The sequence below is a fragment of the Halictus rubicundus genome, unplaced genomic scaffold, assembly GCF_050948215.1.
Source record: "Halictus rubicundus isolate RS-2024b unplaced genomic scaffold, iyHalRubi1_principal scaffold0119, whole genome shotgun sequence".
Lineage (NCBI taxonomy): Eukaryota > Metazoa > Arthropoda > Insecta > Hymenoptera > Halictidae > Halictus > Halictus rubicundus.
Window position 1 is genome coordinate 278,568 of NW_027488660.1, and position 21,889 is coordinate 300,456.

Genomic DNA, 21,889 nt, shown 5'->3' on the forward strand with positions numbered 1-21,889 from the left:
ATGGATCTTAATAGCGCACGCACGGGAGTGGGGTACGCGTGAGGGTGAAGCCCTGCCAAAACAAGGGACGTGGGGCCATGTGGGACCGAACGAGAGAGAGGTCCGAGGGAGTTCCAAGAGGTCCTTGACTCGGAATTTATGACCTCTTGTCCTTAACTGATTCCGGACTTCGACTATCCCTAATTTATGTAGAATTGGAGAAGCTACTCTAAGAGGCTGCGTGACTTTCTCTAAATTCCGCAATTAGTCTCGCCGACTCGAATTTCGTCAAGGATCTCTATGGAACTCTCCCGGTCTTTCTTTACCTACTCTAAACTATCGCGCCCAAATAAAATACGTATGTATGAAATACGCGATTACATCTTATATTTAAATTTCCCTCTCCGCGCCATTAATCGATGCTATATATATATCTAGCTATGTTCGCGTGGTCAACTGGCCACGCTACACCTTCCCCCTTATCGAAAAGGTGTTTCCTATGGGAACAGCTTTTACATACTACTTGATACTACTCTATTCTAATTAATTATATAGACGGCGCATGATTTGAGTCTGTTTCAGAATAACTATATATGTGTGTGTGCGCAGGTGTACCTACACTCGGAGTTCCTGATGTATATATTTACATTAAAATCGTTTAAGGTGGGTTCAGTTTATTTATACAACAGTTTTATACTCAGTCGCTTTACTAATCTAATCGTATACAGGCTAGTTTCAACTTATTCGCATGGACCGTTTTAAATTTATTATTACTTATCTCTATCTCTATTGTTAAGTCGTTATATACAGCCACACGTGTAGGCCTCCCACACTCGGCCTTTCCTGCATTTTCTTCGCCCTCGAAGACATCATTCATTTAATTCCTCGTTACAATCGAAGGGTTTCATGTAATCTACTGCGGTACTCGTTACGTGTGGTCCCTCCCCATCACTGATGCGAATTACGTCGTAACGATCATTACGCTTAACTTTCACGACTTTCTACGGCCCTAAATACTTCTGTTTGATTTTTAATTGCCGGCCGAATTGCGTTCTTTTAATGAACACCAAATCGCCCTCCTGGTATTTTCTCGCGGATTTACATTTCTTGTTGTAAGTTTTTCTATTTTCTTCTTGTACTTTTAAGAGATTTTCCTTAGCAACTAACCGCAATTCATCGCGATCTTCCTGAAATAATTGAATTGTTTCTTGTTCAATTATCGCGAGGATATCATGGTCTCGTTTGTGTCGCATTCGCATGCCGAACATGACTTCAAAGGGAGTCATGCCAACGCTCCGCTGGTAGGTACTGTTAACGCATAATTGTACTTTTTCGACGAATTTGTACCATTGATCGGGTTTGTCCAAAGATAATTTTGTAAGTACCGGAATTATCGTCCTAATCGTTCTCTCGACCTGCCCGTTCCCTCTTGGAACCCCCGTCGTAACCAAGATATGTCGAATCCCTTCATCCATACAATAGTTTTGAAAGTCGACCGAAGTAAACGCCGCTCCTCGATCGGAAATGATTCTCTCGGGATTTCCGAAAACTTTCTGCTGCCCACTTAGCTTATTGATAACTTCCTTCGCGTTGACACTTTTAGTAGGATATAACCAAATAAATTTTGAAAAACTGTCTATTACTACGAAAATATATCGGTAAGCTTTAGTTGTCGCTGACATCGGTCCTACATGATCAACATGGTAGGTATTTAACGGTTTATCGCCTTTTGGCAACGGCATTAACTCTCCCTCTTTCTTACCGGCTTTCTTATCGGATATGATACATGGGATACAGCAGCTAATAAAATTTTTTAGTTTATCCTCTAGCCGCGGGATATAATATTCGGTTTCTATAGTTTCTTTCATTTTCTTAATACCGAAATGGCCGTTTTCGTGTGTGTTCCGTATTATTTCGGTTTGCAAACAGGATGGCTCTACTATTAAATCCCTATCATTCTTTCGCTTCATTAAAATATCGTGATCTATGAAATAGTTATCATATGGTTCGTTTTGCAAAATGCATTTGATCGCGTGTAATCGCTCGTCTTCAAATTGCTTTTTCTTTATCATCGCATGTAAATGATTCGTAACAACTAACGCGGGATGTCTACTGAGCGCGTCCGCATGTTTAAGTCGCGTTCCACTTCTGTGTTCTACCTCGTAATCGAACTCTTCGAGGGTTAGTGCCCATCGCGCTACCTTCGGAGACAAATCTTTTTTAGTTAGAGTCTTTTTAAACGCCTCGCAATCCGTAACTATTTTAAATCTGATACCGAATAAATAAATACGTAGTTTCTTTACTGCGTTAATTATGGCTAGCACCTCTAATTCGTAAGAGTGTAGTTTCTTTTCTGCGTCAGTCGTTTTCTTACTGTAATAGTGAACCGGATGAAATTGACTGTCTTCGTCAGTCTTTTGTAGGAGAATTGCCCCGTAGCCTTCCTTGCTGGCATCAGTATGCAGTTCTGTGATAGCTTGCGGATCATAGATACGTAGTACTGGCTTCACGGATAATACTAACTTCAATGCCTCCCTCTGACTACTATCCCATACGAATGCCTGCTCTTTCTTAATCAAGTCCGACAAAGGTCGAGCCATCTTTGAATAATCATGGATAAATTTACGAAAATATCCCGTCAATCCTAGGAAGCTTTGCACGGCTTTCTTACTTTTCGGTATCGGAAATTTTTCGACTGCTTTGATTTTTGATTCGCTTGGGTACACGTTTCCGTTTTCGATTTCCTGACCAAGGTATTCGATTCGCGTTTTGAAGAATTGACATTTGTTCCAGTTGATCATTAACCCGTTTTCTTCCGCTACTTTTAACGTCTCTAATAAATTTTCGAATGCCTGTTCATCGTTTTCTCCGGGAATAATAATATCGTCTACGTACGTAAAAACTACTTTGCGTCTCACTAGATCTTTAAATATTTCGTCAATGAATCTAAGAAAACTAGTAGGGCTAATTGATAGTCCGAAAGGTGTTTTTAAAAATTCATATTGTCCGTCGGGCGTTACGAATGACGTATATTTCCTACTTTGTTCTGCCATTGGTACGTGAAAGAAACCGTTTTTAAGATCTATTACTGAAAAGATGCGGGCTTTCCTTAATTCGTCTATTCTGTCCTCTATAAGTGGCATTGGAAAATGATCTCTCTTAAGGGGGCCGGCAGGTCGACTCTGTGTAACCACACACATACATGAAATCCATATACGTATATGAACTTGCAAGGGTCAAAATGTTGACAAATTGACGCTTCAATATCGCAATGAGCAGTTTAAAAGTGGTCACTTGGGTTTCCTAAAAGTCCAATCTAGGTCTGTCCAGAGCCCAAATTGCGAATTTCTACCTCATCGTCGAGTAATTTGTAATATTCGGCAGAAATCTCGCTTTCTGAAGCAAGGATGACGTCACAAGATGGCTGCCGCAGAGAGATTCTCTTAATTTCGAGAGATTTAGTGTTCGTATCGAAAAAAACGCTCTGGACAGACATAGCAAAGACATGTACGAACACGGTGGTATGCATTTTTAATTGATTACTTACTTATTTAAGGCGTAAAATGTCTAGAAAAAAACGCACCATTTCGCGGTTCCGCTTACTAGCGCCCCGGTCTCCCCGCGGCAAACACTGTACCTTGCGATAGAATACGGTCGATAATGCAGGTCGATATTACAGGTTTACATATTGTTGCGGAGGCTTCGGCCCCGCCTCGCCGGCGAACACATCCCTCAACCAAACAACAACACCGAACACTACCAACAACTATATAACTATTTATTGGCTGTCAACGGACAATGTTAAAAGATGCGATACAGGTGCGTGCTCTCGCTTCGTCGACTCGAGAGGTTCTGTCGTCTGTCTTCTTCTTAACAACAACCCCGTTGGCCGGATACCATAATATCGATACGACGGCCAACTTCTCTCGATCGCCGCAATCGACAGCTTCCATCGTAACACTGCTCCCCCTCTCGAAAAAAACGGGCGTCCCGACCGCGGCGAAATTCGTCTGTGGTAACGTCCCAACCTTCATGCCTCGTAATCGAAAGACGGCTCCTTGACATGTTAACCTCTGTCTGAAAAGTCGGTGAAAGAAAAGAAATTTGCTTTAACCCGGTGGCCTTAATCAGACAGTAAACGTCCCGACATTTGTCCTCTGTCTCAGGGGAAAACCACCTAAAAACCCTGAGCAGGACGCTGGCATGAGGTATTTCCCTTAATGCTTCAGTGTAGTTATTCCGTCGACTTCTCGCCCTTCCCCTTGACTCTTGTGGCTTGAGTGCTTCTTTCTTGACGTTTTCCCGGGTGCTGCCCTCCCCCCGGGCGACCACCGAGTCCTCTCCAGGATGCACCTCCAATCATCGCGAAATCTATCCGCGATAACATGGTGATTGGTGCACCACTCTTTGTGGACCAGTCGGGAAAGGGGGTACCCTCCTGAGGACGTATCCTCGCGAGGATACCACTTCCTCCCCCGAATTCCTAGGACTGTCTCTTCCACAAATGGAAAGTGATCGAGGTGCCGGAACGGAGTCGCACCCTCGCCTTCTTTCGATGCAGCGTCCTCTTCGTGGGCGAAAAGTGTCTAGGAATTCGGATTCCTATCCTAAACCACTGTAAGGTGCAAGCCGGTTCACGTGAACAACCTTCGGTTTTGCCTTAGGAGATCGGACTATTCGAAAAATTAATTCGTTCAATCGATTCTTGACGATGTACGGTCCTTCCCAGTCAGATTGGAGTTTCGGGCACCGGCCTCTTGTACGTCGTGGATTAAATAGCCAGACCTTGTCACCCGGATTGAAGGAAACCCGATTCGCATGAACATCGTACCAGGACTTCATTTTGTCACCACTAATCTTCATTCGTTGGCGTACAAAATCATGGATTCCCAAGATTTTAGCCCTCATTTCTCCAATGTAAGCTCCCTCCTCCTTCCTTTCAGAAGCGTAGTTACTGCCTCTCAGGAGATCCAAAGGAAGTCGTAATTCTCGACCCATGAGGACCATTGCCGGAGTATTTCGAGTTACCTCATGTTGAGAAGTCCGATATGCTAAAAGGAACGTCGGTATCCATTCATCCCAGTCTTTTTGATGTTCGGAAACAAACTGTGTTAGATACTGTAACAATGTACGAATCATCCTTTCGACGAGTCCGTCCGATTGGGGATGTAAGGGTGTCGTCCTTGTCTTTCTAATTCCAAGCAACCTCATCAACTCTTTGAAGACACTCGACTCGAAATTCCTACCTTGATCTGAATGCAGTTCTAGTGGCACACCATGGCGACTTATTACATCTGTTAAAAGGGTCTTCGCAATGGTTGTTGACAGACTGTCTGCATTGACATGCAACTTCCCTTCTCGATGTCTAATTTCAAAATCATACTGTTGCAGCCTTTCTATCCAGCGAGCCGTTTGTCCTTCCGGATTCTTGAACGACAATAGCCACCTTAACGCAGCATGATCAGTCCTTACCAGAAATTTTCGACCATAAAGATAGGGGTGAAAATGTTCTATGGACTTAATTATCGCCAAAAGTTCCCGTCTTGTAACGCAATAATTCCTCTCTGCTTTTCCCAGCATTTTTGAAAAGTATGCAATAACTTTCTCCTCTTCACCTTGAACTTGCGAGAGGACTGCTCCAATGGCAAAATTCGACGCATCTGTATCCAAAATGAAATCTGCGTCTAATAAAGGATAAGCTAATATCGGAGATTCGGAAAGACGCTGCTTCAGCCACTCGAATACCTTTTGACATTCTTCCGACCATACAAACGTAATTTTATCTTCCGTCAGGCGATGTAGTGGCCTAGCGATGGAAGAAAAATCTTTGACGAATTTTCTATAATAAGTGCAAAGTCCGAGAAAACTCCATAATTCCGTTTTACTCCTCGGAATTGGCCATTTCTGGATTGCCATTATCTTTTCGGGATCCGTTTTAATCCCGCGTTCGGAAACGATATGTCCAAGGTATCGCACCTCTTTGCAGAAGAAATTGCATTTCTTTGGATTCGCTAATAGTTTGGCTTGGCGCAGGCGTGCGAAGACAGTCCTCAAATTGTCCATGTTTTCTTCGAAACTTCTTCCATAAACAATTATGTCGTCTAGATATACTAGGCAGATTTTCCCACAAAGGCCTTTCAATACCGTGTCCATAAGACGTTCAAACGTGGCAGGGGCATTACAAAGTCCGAAAGGCATCACTCTGAATTGCCAAAGCCCTTCTCCCACGCAGAATGCTGTCTTTTCACGGTCCCTTTCGTCAACCATAATCTGCCAATATCCACTTTGCAGATCTATGGTTGAAAACCAAGACGATTCAGCTAGAGCATCTAGCGTTTCTTCAATTCTCGGCAACGGATAAGAATCTTTTTTCGTGACATCATTTAACCGCCGATAGTCCACACAAAATCTCGTGCTGCCATCCTTTTTCTTCACGAGAACGATAGGAGAGGACCATGGACTTTTCGACTCCTCAATTACTCCCTGCCTTTCCATCTTCGCGAGTAATTCTTTAACTTCGTCTCGTCGGTGAAAAGGGAGACGTCGCGGTGCCTGTTTGATTGGTGCACAATCTCCTGTATCAATCTTATGTTGGACAACATCACAATTCCCAACATGTTCAGGATTTTCTGCGAATATGTCCTGAAATTCATGTGTTACTTTCGCAAATGCTGTCTTCCGTGGCGGAGATAAGGCCGAACAGCAACGCTGGAAAAGATCTTCTAAGTGCTTCGGTACAGGTGGAACTGCAACCTCCTGCACCTCTTCCGCTACCGGAGTCTCCTCTTCCATCTTCGCTAATAAAGCTGCATCCTCCTTATTACGTATCTCTTGACCGATAAAGCCGACCTCTTCCTTCCCGGCTATTTGTAGTTTCCTCGCCCAATAATCGAGCCTACATGCGTGTTTCTGGAGGAATCCGTTCCCCAAAATACACTCCTCCGCCATGTCGATCAGGAAACATTCTTCCTCTGTTTCGAAACCATTGATTTTAATGGGACATTTGTACCTGCCTTGAATCGGTAAATTTTCCCCGGAAATGGACACAATTTTGATTTCCAGAAGTTCCTCCGCCGCGCCAAGCTTACTTCTGGGATTGAACTTATCCGTCCCCAAAAGATTTACGCTCGATCCCGTGTCGATTATTATCGTAGCCATTTTTCCATCGATGAATCCCTCGATGGCCGTACAATCCTTCTTCAAATAAGTCTTCAGCACGACAGGGGTAGAAGAAGGTGAAGTCACAGTCTCCCCTCCTACTATGACTTCTTTGCGTTTCCCATCCTCTGTGTTTGTCTCTTCGGGCAGTCCTTCTGGAGATGCCCAGTCTGGCGACAACTCCAACACTCCCTGGGTCGATCTTCTCGATCACCATTGATCTTCGAATTCCTGTTCACGAAACTCGTCTTTCGTACATAGTTCCTGTTCGGTCGATCCACTTCCTCCGGTCTTCGGTCGTATCCTCGTTCTCCCCAACGCCGTCCAGGAATATGTTGTTTTGGAAAATAATAAGGCTTGTAGCGGTTATTTTGACTACTATACGAAGTTTCAGTAACAGACTCGACAGCTTCAATCTCCAAGGCTCTAATAACTGCTGCTTTCAGAGATGTAAAACCACCGAGCCTTAATATTCGTTTCATCTCTTCGTTGGCCAACGCTGCTACAAATTGAGAGGCCGCGAGTTTATCCCTACTTTCGTATGGGCATTCACCAAATGCAGCTTGAGCAAGCCTCTCAATTTCTTCTGCCAACTCAGAGATCGACTCCCCTTTCCGTTGTCTATAATTTTGGAATTTTACGTAACTTAAATTTTGAAAATTTTTGGTCCCATAACGGAACTCTAATGCCGAAACTATCGTCCGGAAATCGTTCTGTTTGTCCACGGAGAGTGAAGTCAACACTCCTCGAGCAGGGCCCTCCAAAGACGTAACCAAGGCCAAAGCTTTCCTCGGTTCATCCCAACCATTCGCGCGAGCTATTGTGTCGAACTGAATTCTATACTCTTCCCATGAAGCTTTGCCGTCAAATCTAGGAGGTTTCACGGTGTATCCCAACTCCGAAACTCCGCGAAACACGCCAACTGCGTCATTTACAGGGACCTGCTGCGAAAGCGGAAAAACCGGAACCGCGGACCCATTAGGAACGGACATATTTATATTTTGAGTTTCACGGTTCTCAGTAGAATTAATGAAACGCGGCTGTACAAGACTGTGCAGATTCTGCGATAGCACCTGACACTGTGCCTCCAGGATTCCAAATCGTCCCTCCAGGGCAGCTTCCCTTGCAGCTTGAGCGGCTCTGTTTGCTGCTTCCCTCTCTTCAAACCGGGCCCACTCCTGTTCCCATCTCTGTTCCGCGATTTTCCGCTGCTCTTGAAACTGCCCCGAAATGTTCCGCTGGAGGCCTTCGAACAGCGTCTGTAACATCGTCGCATCTGCTCCCGAAGTGGATGTCGTTGTGGAATCGCCCGCACTTCTGACACCAATGTTGCGGAGGCTTCGGCCCCGCCTCGCCGGCGAACACATCCCTCAACCAAACAACAACACCGAACACTACCAACAACTATATAACTATTTATTGGCTGTCAACGGACAATGTTAAAAGATGCGATACAGGTGCGTGCTCTCGCTTCGTCGACTCGAGAGGTTCTGTCGTCTGTCTTCTTCTTAACAACAACCCCGTTGGCCGGATACCATAATATCGATACGACGGCCAACTTCTCTCGATCGCCGCAATCGACAGCTTCCATCGTAACAATATGTACGATATGTATGCTGCCGAATATTGCAAATTACTCGACGATGAGGTATAAATTCGCAATTTGGGCTCTGGACAGACGTAGATTGGACTTTTAGGAAACACAAGTGACCAGTTTTAAACTACTCATTGCAAAATTGAAGCGTCAATTTGTCAAGATTTTGACCCCTGCACGTTTCGCTACGCATCTCGTAACGTCACGCTTGCTTCGAACGCCTCGCGACTGGCAGTATGCTGCCGAATATTGCAAATTACTCGACGATGAGGTATAAATTCGCAGTTTGGGCTCTGGACAGACGTAGATTGGACTTTTAGGAAACACAAGTGACCACTTTTAAACTGCTCATTGCAATATTGAAGCGTCAATTTGTCAAGATTTCGACCCTTGCACGTTTCGCTACGCATCTCGTGACGTCACGCTTGCCTCGAACGCCTCGCGACTGGCGGTATGTTGCCGAATATTGCTAATTAATCGACGATGAGGCAGAAATTCGCATTTTGGCCTCTGGACAGACCTAGATTGAACCTTTAGGAAAGACAATTGACCATTTAGAAACTGCTCATTGCAATATTGAAGCGGCAATTTGAAAATTTTCTGACCCTTGCACGTTTCGAAAGAGGCCACGACCTTCGGGTCATCGATTCTGTTGAAACTTTGCATACTTATAGATCTCGTTGTCCTGTTCACAAATATACACCATTATAGGGGCAGATACTCAATAATTTTCGCGATATTAACGATTGAAGTTTCATTATTTCCTATGTAATGCCGTATTTTTTTCTACGGTACAACAAGATTCGGTTTGGCGTGACTGCAGCGTACCAAGTTTTCAACCGGACGACCAGTGTTCAAATCCTGTCTACTAACGTATTTTTTAAAATTTCATTATGTTTTATCATTGTATATATATAATATCAATTTCACTTCAAAGTACCGATTTAATTTTGATAAAATATAGCAGGCCGAAGGTCGTGGCTTCGCCTTAGCATCTCGTGACGCCACGCTTGTTTCGAACGCCTCGCGAAATTCACATTTTGGCCTCTGAACCAGAATAACCAGAGAGTTATCAAATCATTTCAACGGAAAAATTGTGATTTCATTAGTTTCTTTTCGCAGAAATCGATTTTTTCCAAAATCCTGAGGTGACAGACAAATTTTGTGATCGGATTTGATGTCAGCGTGATAAAATCTACGAGAACAGATGTACAGAATGTCAAGAAAAATCTAACAGTGCATGGCATTGGATAAATCACAATTTTGTTTAAATATTCCAAGTTTATTTTCAAAGTTAAAACATGTTTGTACCATAGTCTCTCTATTTTTCCCTTCTTTTGCAATATTTTAACTTCTAAAAAAAAATCATAGCTCTATCTCATTTCTATCGAAAGTTCTTTGATTTTGACAGAAACTTCGTCACTTTGTCAAATATAGTGTTACGAGTATCGATATGTTACGATATCGAGACATCACGCCGAATGGTCTTCGTTGTATTGTCGTCACTAAGACAACGCGGCTAACTTCTCGGTTTTATATATTGTAAACATATATAAAACTTTGGAAAATGCTATAAACTTTTATATATATATGATATTATTCAAGTTTATTTTACGTTTAGTCTTTAGTTGTAAATTTGTATTTGTTTGTTTCTTAACTTCAGATTTGACATCTAAAGTAAAAAAATATGACAAATTTTGTTTAATTTTTTATGCGCTTTGTGGCATAAAAAAAGCTGCTTTAATTTCATTTTGAATATAATTTTCTTTCTGACAGGAAGTAAATTCTGACTCATTTTCTTTTTAAAAGAAGTCCTGTTAATATATGTATAAAATTATTATAATGTTAAGAATAAACTGATTCAATTTAATATAAATCAAATGATTTCCTTAGCTTTTGCATACACGTGAGTTTGATTTCAGAGATAGTAGCAAAAAACTGCAAAGGTAATGTGACAACGAGTCCTGTGTATATCTATGCGCCCGTGGCAATGTACGTGTTAGCATGTGTTGGTCGGCTGAATCGGGCTCATGCAGAAATCAGTTTCACGAAACGCTTGTAAATTTACGGGTTTGATGACATGGCAACAGTGAGGCGAAGATGATATGTGGCAACCATGTCTAGTCGCTAGCTTTCTCTCTCAATTTTCGTTTCTCTTTTCCACTACTTTTCAAGTCGGCATTTCATATATTCTTTTTTACCGATATGTCGTAGACGCGATGTAGTTCCACAAAAAAAATTTTAATCATTCCACAATCAGTTTTCCCTACTGACCGTTCGAGGACCGTTCGAGGATTGGCGTGACAGTCAAGGCCAAATGCCTGCCGGCCCCCTTAATTCGCTTGTTCAATTCGCGGTAGTCTACGCAAACCCTATACGAACCGTTTTTTTTTTTTTGGTACAATAACCACTGGACTCGCATACTCGCTTTTACTCGGTTGGATCACTCCGTCCTTCAACCATTCATTTATTTGCTTGTTTAATACAGTCTTTTCTTTTGGTGCCAACCTCCGTGGTTTCAAGCTAACTGGCGAATGATCGTTTACCGATACAACTGTTTCGATTTTTGTGCTTACCGTACGTTCAGGCGTGTATTCCGCAATTACAGTCTCTAATCTGTCCTTATATTTACGCTCGACGTCTAATTCTTTAGCATTCACTTCGGTGCACAACACTCTCATCAGTTCACTACACACTGTTTCACTGTTGTTTTCCGCGTCTGCTTCTTCCCGGTCCTTCCCTGCCTCCTCCTTCCCGTCGGTGACGTTGACTGGAACTTCCTCTGCTTGTTCGGTTGCTGGTGGTATCCTCTGCATTTTTATTATTTCTCCTTGTCGTAGCTGTATTTCCACGTTCGCCAAGAAATCTTGCCCCAGTATCACGTCGTATGGTATCGTGTGCGTCGGTACCACAAACAAATTCAGATCGTATTCTTCGTTCTCTATCCTCACGTGGTTTTCAAACGTGCCGATAACCGGCGTCAGTGCGTTACCTGCTCCCGTAATAACCGTGGGTGTTGCTTTGAGCGAGGGACAGCCTGCTTCTTGATATTTTACTTTTGAAATTAACGAAAGTTCACTTCCAGAATCGATCAAAGCATGGCACTGTATATCGTTTATTCGTATATCGCGTGTCGTTCTTGACCTGGAGATGCAGTTTACGTTGACTGCGTTGTTACTGTTTTCTTGATTTGGGCAACGACTTGCGATATGTCCGAAGTTGTTGCATTTAAAGCATTTCGGTCCTTTTCCGCGTTCTGGGCAGTTCTTTGCTTCGTGATCGGGTATTCCGCAGGTGTTGCAGCGTGGTGCCCGTGGTTTGCTTGCCACGTTCGGTTTTTCTCTGCTTCCTGTCGTTTCATCTTTTTTCTTCGGATATACTTTCCGATCCGATTTCTTCTTCATCCGATCGTATACATCTAAATTAGCTTTTAATTGTTCGATTGTATCTGCCTGATACAGTATCATTTTATTGTGTTCCTGATCCTGTATGCCGTCTACGATGTGTTCGATCAGTGCGTTGTCTTCTATATTACTTTCGCTAGCAATTTCCATCATTGCGTATATGTACTGTCGCCCTGTCTCGTGCGGCTTCCTCTTCCGTCTTGACAGCTGTGCGTGCACTTGAGCACTGTTCACCACGGTTTTAAATTCTTTTTGTAATCGTTCCTTTAAAATTTTCCAAGAGGTAACACCTCTTTGTGATGTCAAAAATTGCCTGGCTGACCCTTTCAACATCCTTTTCCCATAGACGAACATCTGCAGGTCATTCCACTGCAGTAGTGCACCGGTTTCTTCAAATTCGTCGAGCCATTTGCGGATCGACAATTTGTCATCGCCTGTGAAACACGGCAATGATTCCTCGACGTCGCGGATCGTGAATATGCTTGTTTGTGTTTCCGTCTGTCGTTTCTTCATCTTTTTTCTTTGTTTTCTCTCAACCTCGTTCTCTTCTATTACGGATTCTTCAGATTCGAACTCTTCGTATTCCGATTCTTCAGTTCTCGCTTCTTCATCCTGCATTCCTTCGTATTCTTTCAATCGTTCCTGCAGTTCTGATTTCGTGCCCTTCGTGTTTAAATGTAATTGTTTCAGCTTCTTCCTTAATTCCTGTATTTTCATTTCGTCTATTTTGGTCTCTTTTGTTTTTCGCGTGTCCAAGATGGTCTCGTCTATTTCGCTTTCTTCCGAACATGAGGCGGTTATCACATTGTTGATTCCATCTGCCATTGTTCCCCTTTCTTCTTTCACTTTTCCTTTATCAGTCTTTTCACTAAAGCAATTCGTGCTGTTCCGTCAGTTATCACTCACTTATTGTTTCACTTTCACTTTTACTTGCGCGATAACTGTACCGTACCGACGAATGCCTCGTTTCGCTTTTCTCTTCGCCCGTTACGCTGTTGTCTCAAAATCGTCACGAGTGATCGCGTACCGATTTATATCGAAATTTTGGCTTTATCCCGGACGAGCCCCCAATTGTAGGATTGAGACGGGTAACGGACTAACAAAGTGTTCAATAAAACAAGAATTTAATATGAAAGGTCCAGAAAATAGGTTCAACGTACAATCAACTGCTCACGCTCGTGGTTCGAAGACGAAAGACCCCCAGGCCCGGCGCCTCCGCGCGTTTTATTTGTTTTTCCGCGTTCTCGAATCTTCGATGATCGCAACGGTCGCCACGCTTCTCGAAGCTTCCGAATTGTCGATACTCGCAACGGTCGCCACGCTTCTCGAAGCTTCCTGAATCGTCGATGCGTCTCCATGGCGGGAACGATCGCAACGTTCCGAAACGTCGCATCGAGACGCCTTCGCAGAGGGAACGCTCGCGCTCCCACATATGTATATATATGAGCTGTTTATTTTGAAAGTGGCCCAAGTCCATTTATACTTAAATTGAGATATTTAAGGGTTTGTGTTTCAATGCAATTAAAAATCTACGTACAGAATACTAATGAGTCATACCGCTTAAGTGTATATAAAGGAGTTAAATTTATAGTTCCTATTAAAATAATGGCAATTATTAAGTGAATAATATGCGTTTTCTTATCAAGAATGGAGTTAGGCCAATTTCAAAATTAACAACCAGATTCGTTATAAAATTTGAAGGAGCCCAAGTCCATTCAACATAATTTAAGATGCTTCAAATCGAAAAAAACAATACTCAATTTATTTTATATATCTTTACAACACTTCAAAAACATAATTTATGCGATTCAAAACATTTTTTAACTACATAAATTACAAAACAATTTACTGCTCATCTACATTTTGTGTGTGTGAAAGGGATTCGAAGAAATTATGATATTCCGGTGGTATATATCGTAGTAGGTCCATTATATCCTTGTATTTTGCTGTTGTAATGTGTCTGATATTTTTATACAGTTGTGTCAATACAATATATTCGAACTTTCTTGGTCTACCCCGATGTGGTAATAATTCCAGGACTTCAAAATGTTCATTCTCATTCACTAATGTCTTATAGAAAATTTTACACAGTTCATTTCTGACAAAACGCATCCAACATATTTTTAACCAGTTTATCGATTCTCCGTTAGAATTTTTTACCCTTTTAAAAATTGCGTCTTCTAATAATTTTGTTGATACAAAATCTTCTTGTTTCATTTAATTTACAATAAAGTTATTACCTTTTCGGCACTTTTTGATAATATTATAATAATGTTGGGGGACAAACAGTAAATTATTTTTTTTTTATGACATTTCTACCACGCCAAAATCTCTATCATTTGGTAAAAACGAATATCCTGATATTAAGAATTTGTGATCTATGATTTCCACATTATTTTCAACAGTTTGTACAATTTTTAGCCACATTAAAGCTACTTTAATGTTTCTATTTTGTCCTGCACACATGTCACTGTAAGCTATAATGTGTCTTTCACTTCTTAAATTTTTAACATGTTTTAGGATGCATGAAGCTATTTCTTGAGCACCGTTTTTTGTAAAACTGAGGTTAACTTGTTAAATACTAATTAATTAAAATTACCTTCATTACTGCCTTCGGACATTATCAATAATAAATATCTCAATTTAAGTATAAATGGACTTAGGCCACTTTCAAAATAAACGGCTCATATATTGTTTGAACTACCAGAAAGAAAGAAAGAAAACTACCAGAAAGAAAGGAGGTGTTAGCTGCGTTTCTTGATGTTCATGAAGCTTTTGATAATGTTTGTGTTGATATTCTTCTTTCCAAACTTGCGAATATTGGCTGCTCACTTAATATCCTAAAATTCATCAAGTTCTTAACTCATGAAAGATTTGCGTTCTCTACTCTTTCTGAAGATACGAACAGAGTTGTCTGTAGGGGCGCCCCTCAGGGCGGCGTTCTTAGCCCTTTGCTATATATCATTTATGTTGCCAATATCTCCGATAATGTAATGAGCTCTGTCACTGTCTCTCAATTTGTAGATGATAGTACTGTTTTCCATGAATTCGAATCTACTAGCAGTGGCAGAAATATTATTAAAGTTCCGTTTCACAACTATTTTTGTTTTGGGATTGTAACGAAAATTTAAGAAATGTAATTTGTAGAATCATGTCGGTTTCGGTATTGTAACGATTTCGGTATTCATCCAAAGGCTACGCCGAGTTTACACACGGCCGCGCGTCTCGGCCCCCTACTACATATTATTTAAAAATGCTTTCGAGTTAGGTATGTATATAAAAACTTGTATGTTACTAATTGTGCTAATTGTTTAATTATTTTTCATCAATAATCATTACGTATATCGGTATATCAACTATGATTATTGTTTTCAGGTAGATGCAGCGACAGGACTGTTGACGTCAAACAAAATAAGACAGATGAGGTATCGATGAATTCTATAAGTATTGGTAAGTTAATAGAACTATGTAAACGAATTTAAATATGGAAGTACCTATTTGTAAACAAAAATCTAAATTTTCAGGAAACCAGCAAACCCAAAACATGGTAATATTATTGTAAAGAAAGTAATCTCTGTGCGCATGCATGGAGAGGGATGCCGAAGCAACCCGAGAGTTACCGAACCAAGCCGACGTGGTTCGTACCTGCGTCGTAATAAAAACTCTGTCGTGGTCGTGCGTAGTATCCACACGTTTTAAAAGAATAGAACCGTTCCACCTTATATATATATATATATATATATATATATATATATATATATATATATATATATATATATATATACATCAAAAGTATCATTGTTAAACCAAGTTAATAACTACTTATAAAATATACATTGTTAACACAGATCAGTGATAAGCACCGCGCATTTTCCTCTCCACTTCCGCGCGGTACATTCTTTCCCTCGCAACAATTATGGAACAGCATTTGAAAACGATCATCGACTTACAGCGTCTACTACGATTTACGTCACTTTTAACCGCTTGTAGCTCGTGTCTATATCGATTTCGATGAAATTTTTAGGGTGTGCATAAAAAACATACATATATTGTGACGTCGCAGAATTGCCTACGTCCTTCCGAACCGATAACGAGAGGTCCGCCCACGCCTAGATGGAGGGGTTGCTGAAGGAGCAGGAGCTCGTTGTCCGGGACATCTGGAGCCCCAATTTCATTGCTAATGTACTATTTAATAATAATAATATTTAATAAACCATGGTGGCATTAATCGGCATAACATGCATTACTGGAGTGTAGAAAATCCCCACTGGTTACGACAAGTTGAACATCAACGTCTTTGGTCGGTTAACGTTTGGTGTGGAATCATGGGGAAAAAACTCATTGGTCCTTATTTTATTGAAGGTAATTTGAATGGAATCAAATATCGAAATGTCCTGGAACAGGAACTACCATCACTACTTGAACATGTTATCTTGGACGTTCGACAAAGTATGTGGTTTCAGCATGACGGTAGCCCAGCGCATTACTCAATAGCAGTACGGGAAGTATTAGACCGTGAATACAATGGTCGGCGGATTGGCAGAGGTGGGCCGATTAATTGGCCTGCTAGGTCGCCTGATTTGACATCGCCGGATTTCTTTCTGTGGGGCTACCTAAAAGATAAGGTTTATCAACAAGTGTCAACAATTCGTGAAAACATGGTAGAACGCATAAGAAACGCTTGCGCTGAAATTCCCGCAGATATGCTTCTGTCCTGTGTACAGTCATTTGAAGAAAGGATTAATAAGTGTATTGAAGTTGAAGGTCAAAATGTCGAACACTTACTCTAATTAATTGAACAGTAAGAGGCAAGGAGAGATCCGTTATAACGAGACACGATCAAGTGCACGCGTACCCGGCGAAAATTCAAAGTCGATTTTCTCGAAAACAAAGCCTCACATGAAAAAATTTTGTTCCATATTTTCGACTTATTTTTTCATGTAGAATCATCCCCTTTTCGCTTGTACCATCAGTTACCGAACACCCTGTATAACCCAGTATATACAGAATATTTCACCTAACTTGACCACCTTAAATATATCGCTTATTTTGCATGATAGAAAAAATGTCAGGGGTAGAAAATATTCTGTTTGAAGGCGCCAATGCGGTGATGGGCCGAATTTTTTTCTCATGGTCATTTTTTTCGAGATTTCAAGGTCATCGTATGTTTTCTTAAATGGGAACGCATATTTCCACTACAACAGTCTTATACTTAGCTTATGAAAAAACAAATCCAACGAGGTGTAATGTGTTGACATTCACGTGACCCTTAGCGAGGAAATTATGAAATGTTTGTCAGTAACTTCAGGGGCGTCGTTTATGCGTTCGGGGACGGTAAATGAAGGAATTTAAATTTCATTGAAACGGTGTACCGTGTAATTGTTCCTGGTGCTTGTAAACAGACATTCGTATTCTCCTTTCATCGATTTGATATGTTTACAAGCATTATTATCAAAGCGATAATCTGACCACCCCATGGGACGACTGCACCATCCTCGCCGGGACCCCCTTGTCTGATGTCCGACATAGTCCTTCGTCCCGCGTCGTCGCCTCCGGGTTGTCTGGCCCGTGTGCAACGTTTCCATTTTCAAAAGATCTGTGCAGATGATTTTTCCTTGTAACAGCCATGGGTTTGTCGATAGAAGATCGTTGCAAAATTTGCAACGTCACATATATATATATATACAGGGTGGCCCACATAACTCTGAACAGCTCAATATCTCGAAAACTATGCCATCGATTTTAAAGTTCTTAGTCTTAAATTGCATGGAACTGAAGGGCCTTCCTGACTACATAAACGTGAAGTGGCCTCCCTTCCCTTTTAACGGGGGAGGGGAGGTACCTTTATAATTTTAAATGGAAACCCCTATAAAATGTTACATATTTAGATTCTACAGGAAAAAACAAGTCAATTTTGTCGGAAACATTTTTTTGTCAGATACTTCCATGATGAGATATAACAGTTTGAAGTTTCGAGTTGTAGGTACTTGAAGCGCTCGGAAATAGCGTTATGGAATAATACGCGCTTGAGTTCTTTTCTTATTCATGAAGAAACACAAACAATAATATTTACAATTCTTGAGTTTGACTCACTTATCTATGAAAACGTTTTCAGTTTAGAGCTGTTATTCAAGCAGTAACATTGTGATTATGGCTACTTTTGACACAGAAGTGAATATGTTATTAACGTTAGGTGTTTTTTGAACGTTATGGGATCAAAAAATGTCATGCAACATTTCATAATTTAGAAAAGCGGCTTCGCGAGCACGGTGAATTGTGTAAAAAAACTCGCAATAAACTTAAAGCTGTCACTAATGAAAATAATAGTGCCAGTATTCTTGTTGCAATTACATTAAATCCTCATATTAGTCAACGTACACTTGCACAAACATCACATATTAGTCGTTCATCAATTCAACGAATTTTAAAACGGCAAAAGTATCATCCATATCACATGGTTTTATCACAAGAGCTTTCGATAGCAGATTACGATCACCGCGTAAGATTTTGTGAGTGGCTGCAGGGTGTTGTGAAAAATGACTTTTTGTGCAAAATACTTTTTTCCGATGAGGCCACTTTTATGAATTCAGGGCATGTAAATAGACATAATCTGCATTATTGGGCCGTGGAAAACCCAAATTGGATGCGATGTGTTCCCTTTCAACATCGATGGTCTTTAAATGTTTGGTGTGGCCTAATAGGAGACTTTGTGATTGGACCTTATTTTTTTCAAGAAACTGTAACATCTGCAAGTTATTGTGATTTCTTAAAAAATCATTTGCCTGCGCTTTTGGAAGATGTGCCACTGCACGTTAGAAGAGAAATGTGGTTCCAACAAGACGGCGCTCCTCCACATTTTGCAATCATCACCAGGCAATTTTTGAACGAAAAATTTGGGAACAAATGGATAGGTCGTGGGGGACCTCGTCAATGGACTCCTCGTTCCCCGATCTAAAACCATTAGATTTTTTCTTATGGGGATATGTAAAGGACAAAGTTATGTTTGAACCACCGACGACAAAAGAGGATATGAAACAAAGAATACGTGACGCTTGCGCTTCAGTGACTCCCGAAATGTTAAAAAATGTTAGAACAACTTTGATGTTTCGAGTAAGTAAATGTTTACAAGCCCGTGGTGGACATTTTGAACATTTAATTTAAAGTACATTTTATTTCTTCACGAATAAGCAAAGGACTCAAGCGCGTATTATTCCATAACGCTATTTCCGAGCGCTTCAAGTACCTACAACTCGAAACTTCAAACTGTTATATCTCATCATGGAAGTATCTGACAAAAAAATGTTTCCGACAAAATTGACTTGTTTTTTCCTGTAGAATCTAAATATGTAACATTTTATAGGGGGTTCCATTTAAAATTATAAAGGTACCTCCCCTCCCCCGTTAAAAGGGAAGGGAGGCCACTTCACGTTTATGTAGTCAGGAAGGCCCTTCAGTTCCATGCAATTTAAGACTAAGAACTTTAAAATCGATGGCATAGTTTTCGAGATATTGAGCTGTTCAGAGTTATGTGGGCCACCCTGTATATATTATAAGGTGACAAAACTGCCTCGGTTCCTCTGAAGCTAGAGAGGAATCTCCAGCAGTCAAGTACGAAGGACCGGACCGCCCTGTGGCAGGACTTTTCCGAAAAGATAGTTGCGAACGCTCTCACAGGGACGTCCGAGAAATTAAGAGACAAATAATAGCGCATTTCGTGCGTCGTGTCTAATCGCGCGATGAAAAGTTTCAGAACCGTAACCCGGGCCCAAGGGGCCTGGATGCATTTTCTTCAATCAATATCCTCTGCTGTCGTGACTTGGGGACACTCACTTCGCCTGAACTATTGGAAATCTCCCCGGGGAGGAACGAAAAGGATCCCGAGCACGGGCCAAGCAAGCCGGAGGCGCCGACGAGGGACCAAGGGGACCCAGAAGACAACCGATTCGAAGTCCCGCCGACGCCTCGCCCCGCAACTCCGATGGACCCCTGCGGAAGCGGCTCGAGGAGACCTGGAATGTCATTGGACATTCCCGGTCGCAGAAACGCGATCGTTAGGGAAATCGGGAGATGAGTAGGTCAGGGGCCCTCCCGTCGGGTTGCGTTTCTGCGTAGCGATCATAGGGCACGCGACAGCGATTGGCGGAAGAAAAGATTAGGAAAGTGGGGGACGCCTCGCATCCGCGTTCTCGAGCCCACCGAAACTTCGCGTCACTGTTGCATTGGCCGTAGAGCAAACAAGTCGTTATCCGAAACTTTGTAACCACGATCCAATTATGAAAATACGTTATATTGTTGAACAATTAAGAACATCCTTGTTACTGCGTAACAACAGCGAACCGTTAAATTGTCAAACGAAGAAAAAATAAAATATCGTATAGCCTGCCTTGCCGTGCAGCATACCGGTCAGGGATGCCTTTCGGTAGCGTGGCACAAACTCCGTATTTAAAATTAATCAGGGGTGCAATAGAATTACCAGTAAAACGCCGTAAAAACCGTAATTTGTACAACCTTCTAATCTGCGTCTGCCGACAAAACGGTTGGGCATTTATGAACACGCGATAAACTTCGGAACGTCTAAATTGTTTTATTGCCGTAATCGTCAACTACCTGCGCTGACGAACCGGGAAATTCCCAGCGTTAGTCCACCCCCACAAGAAGCGTCTTCTGACAAAAATATTCCGCCAATTAAATTTCGAGAAATCAATCCCCCGCCAACGCTCGGTTCGCATGCAGACCAGGAAAGATGAGACTCTCGAAAACCCGGCAAAGCAACAACATCTAACATCTAACTCGCCGTCCGATACATTGTAACTTAGTTCTCACTCGCCGTAGTCACCGTACAAGTTTTGGTTAGTAGTCCAATCCCATGTTTCGCGACGCGAATTAAATTCTCATTTTGAGTCTCTTTGAAGTCGTTCCAAAACGACAAGCCGTTTAATTAATAACGATCTAACGAACAAGATGGCGGCGGAAAGCGAATAAAAGACTGCTCTCGCATGTGTGAGTCACGAGATTCTTATAATGAGATAGTTGGCTAGAAGAGAAGAGAACAAAAAGAAGCAACCGGTAAATGCGAAATTCGGAATGTGTCACCTGTGACCCAGAATTCATAATCAAGACAGGTGAACGTCTTGACTTCGTTTCAAGTAAATAGTGGAAACAATTCATTCTACACGAAAATTGTCGAGAAAAACATTTTTTAATGGTCAATTCAACCTCTTAAAAATTCCCACATATCGATTTGTTTAAAAAGTACGTATAGTAACACTAAAACTAGAGGCCGCGTCAAAATAACGGATTCAGTATTATTTAATCTACGAGTGGCGAGATAGTGTGCAAACGCATTCACGGAAGATCATTCAAGAAATATATTTCAATACATTTCTGGTACGTTCACCGAAACAAAATACTTGAAGGTATACTAGCTACTCATCCCACGCCTGGTATTGAATAATGATACAAAACAAAACAATTGAGCTGCACAAGACCCTGCTGTTAAAACACGGAATTTATTTATCCTACTCAGCACCTACATGGTGTAGACGGAAATAAAACGATTTTCTCTCTGTAGACATTTTCCAGCAAGAAATCAAAATTTCATTGCATTCTCTTGAAAGCCTCTCGAAAGCCATGCCCGTCCAGTCTCGTTTTCTCCGTCAAAATAAAATGCAATAATATCGACAATAAAAGCTAACGTTTCAGGCGATGCACTTTAAAATTTCGCAGGTGATGACCGAAGCCGCCCCGATCAATC

General features: G+C 41.5%; 1 long non-coding RNA gene across 2 annotated transcripts; it reads left to right on the top strand.

Moving 5' to 3' along the window:
* Nucleotides 1-14,803: 14,803 nt before the first annotated feature.
* On the top strand, nucleotides 14,804-16,220 carry LOC143363770 (uncharacterized). 2 transcript variants are annotated; one of them, XR_013083907.1, is made up of 4 exons: nucleotides 14,804-15,403; nucleotides 15,511-15,585; nucleotides 15,660-15,772; nucleotides 16,160-16,220. It is a non-coding gene; the product is annotated as an uncharacterized LOC143363770 (long non-coding RNA). The 2 variants fall into 2 exon arrangements; XR_013083906.1 differs by lacking the exon at nucleotides 16,160-16,220 and having other exon boundaries at nucleotides 15,660-15,845.
* Nucleotides 16,221-21,889: the final 5,669 nt, after the last annotated feature.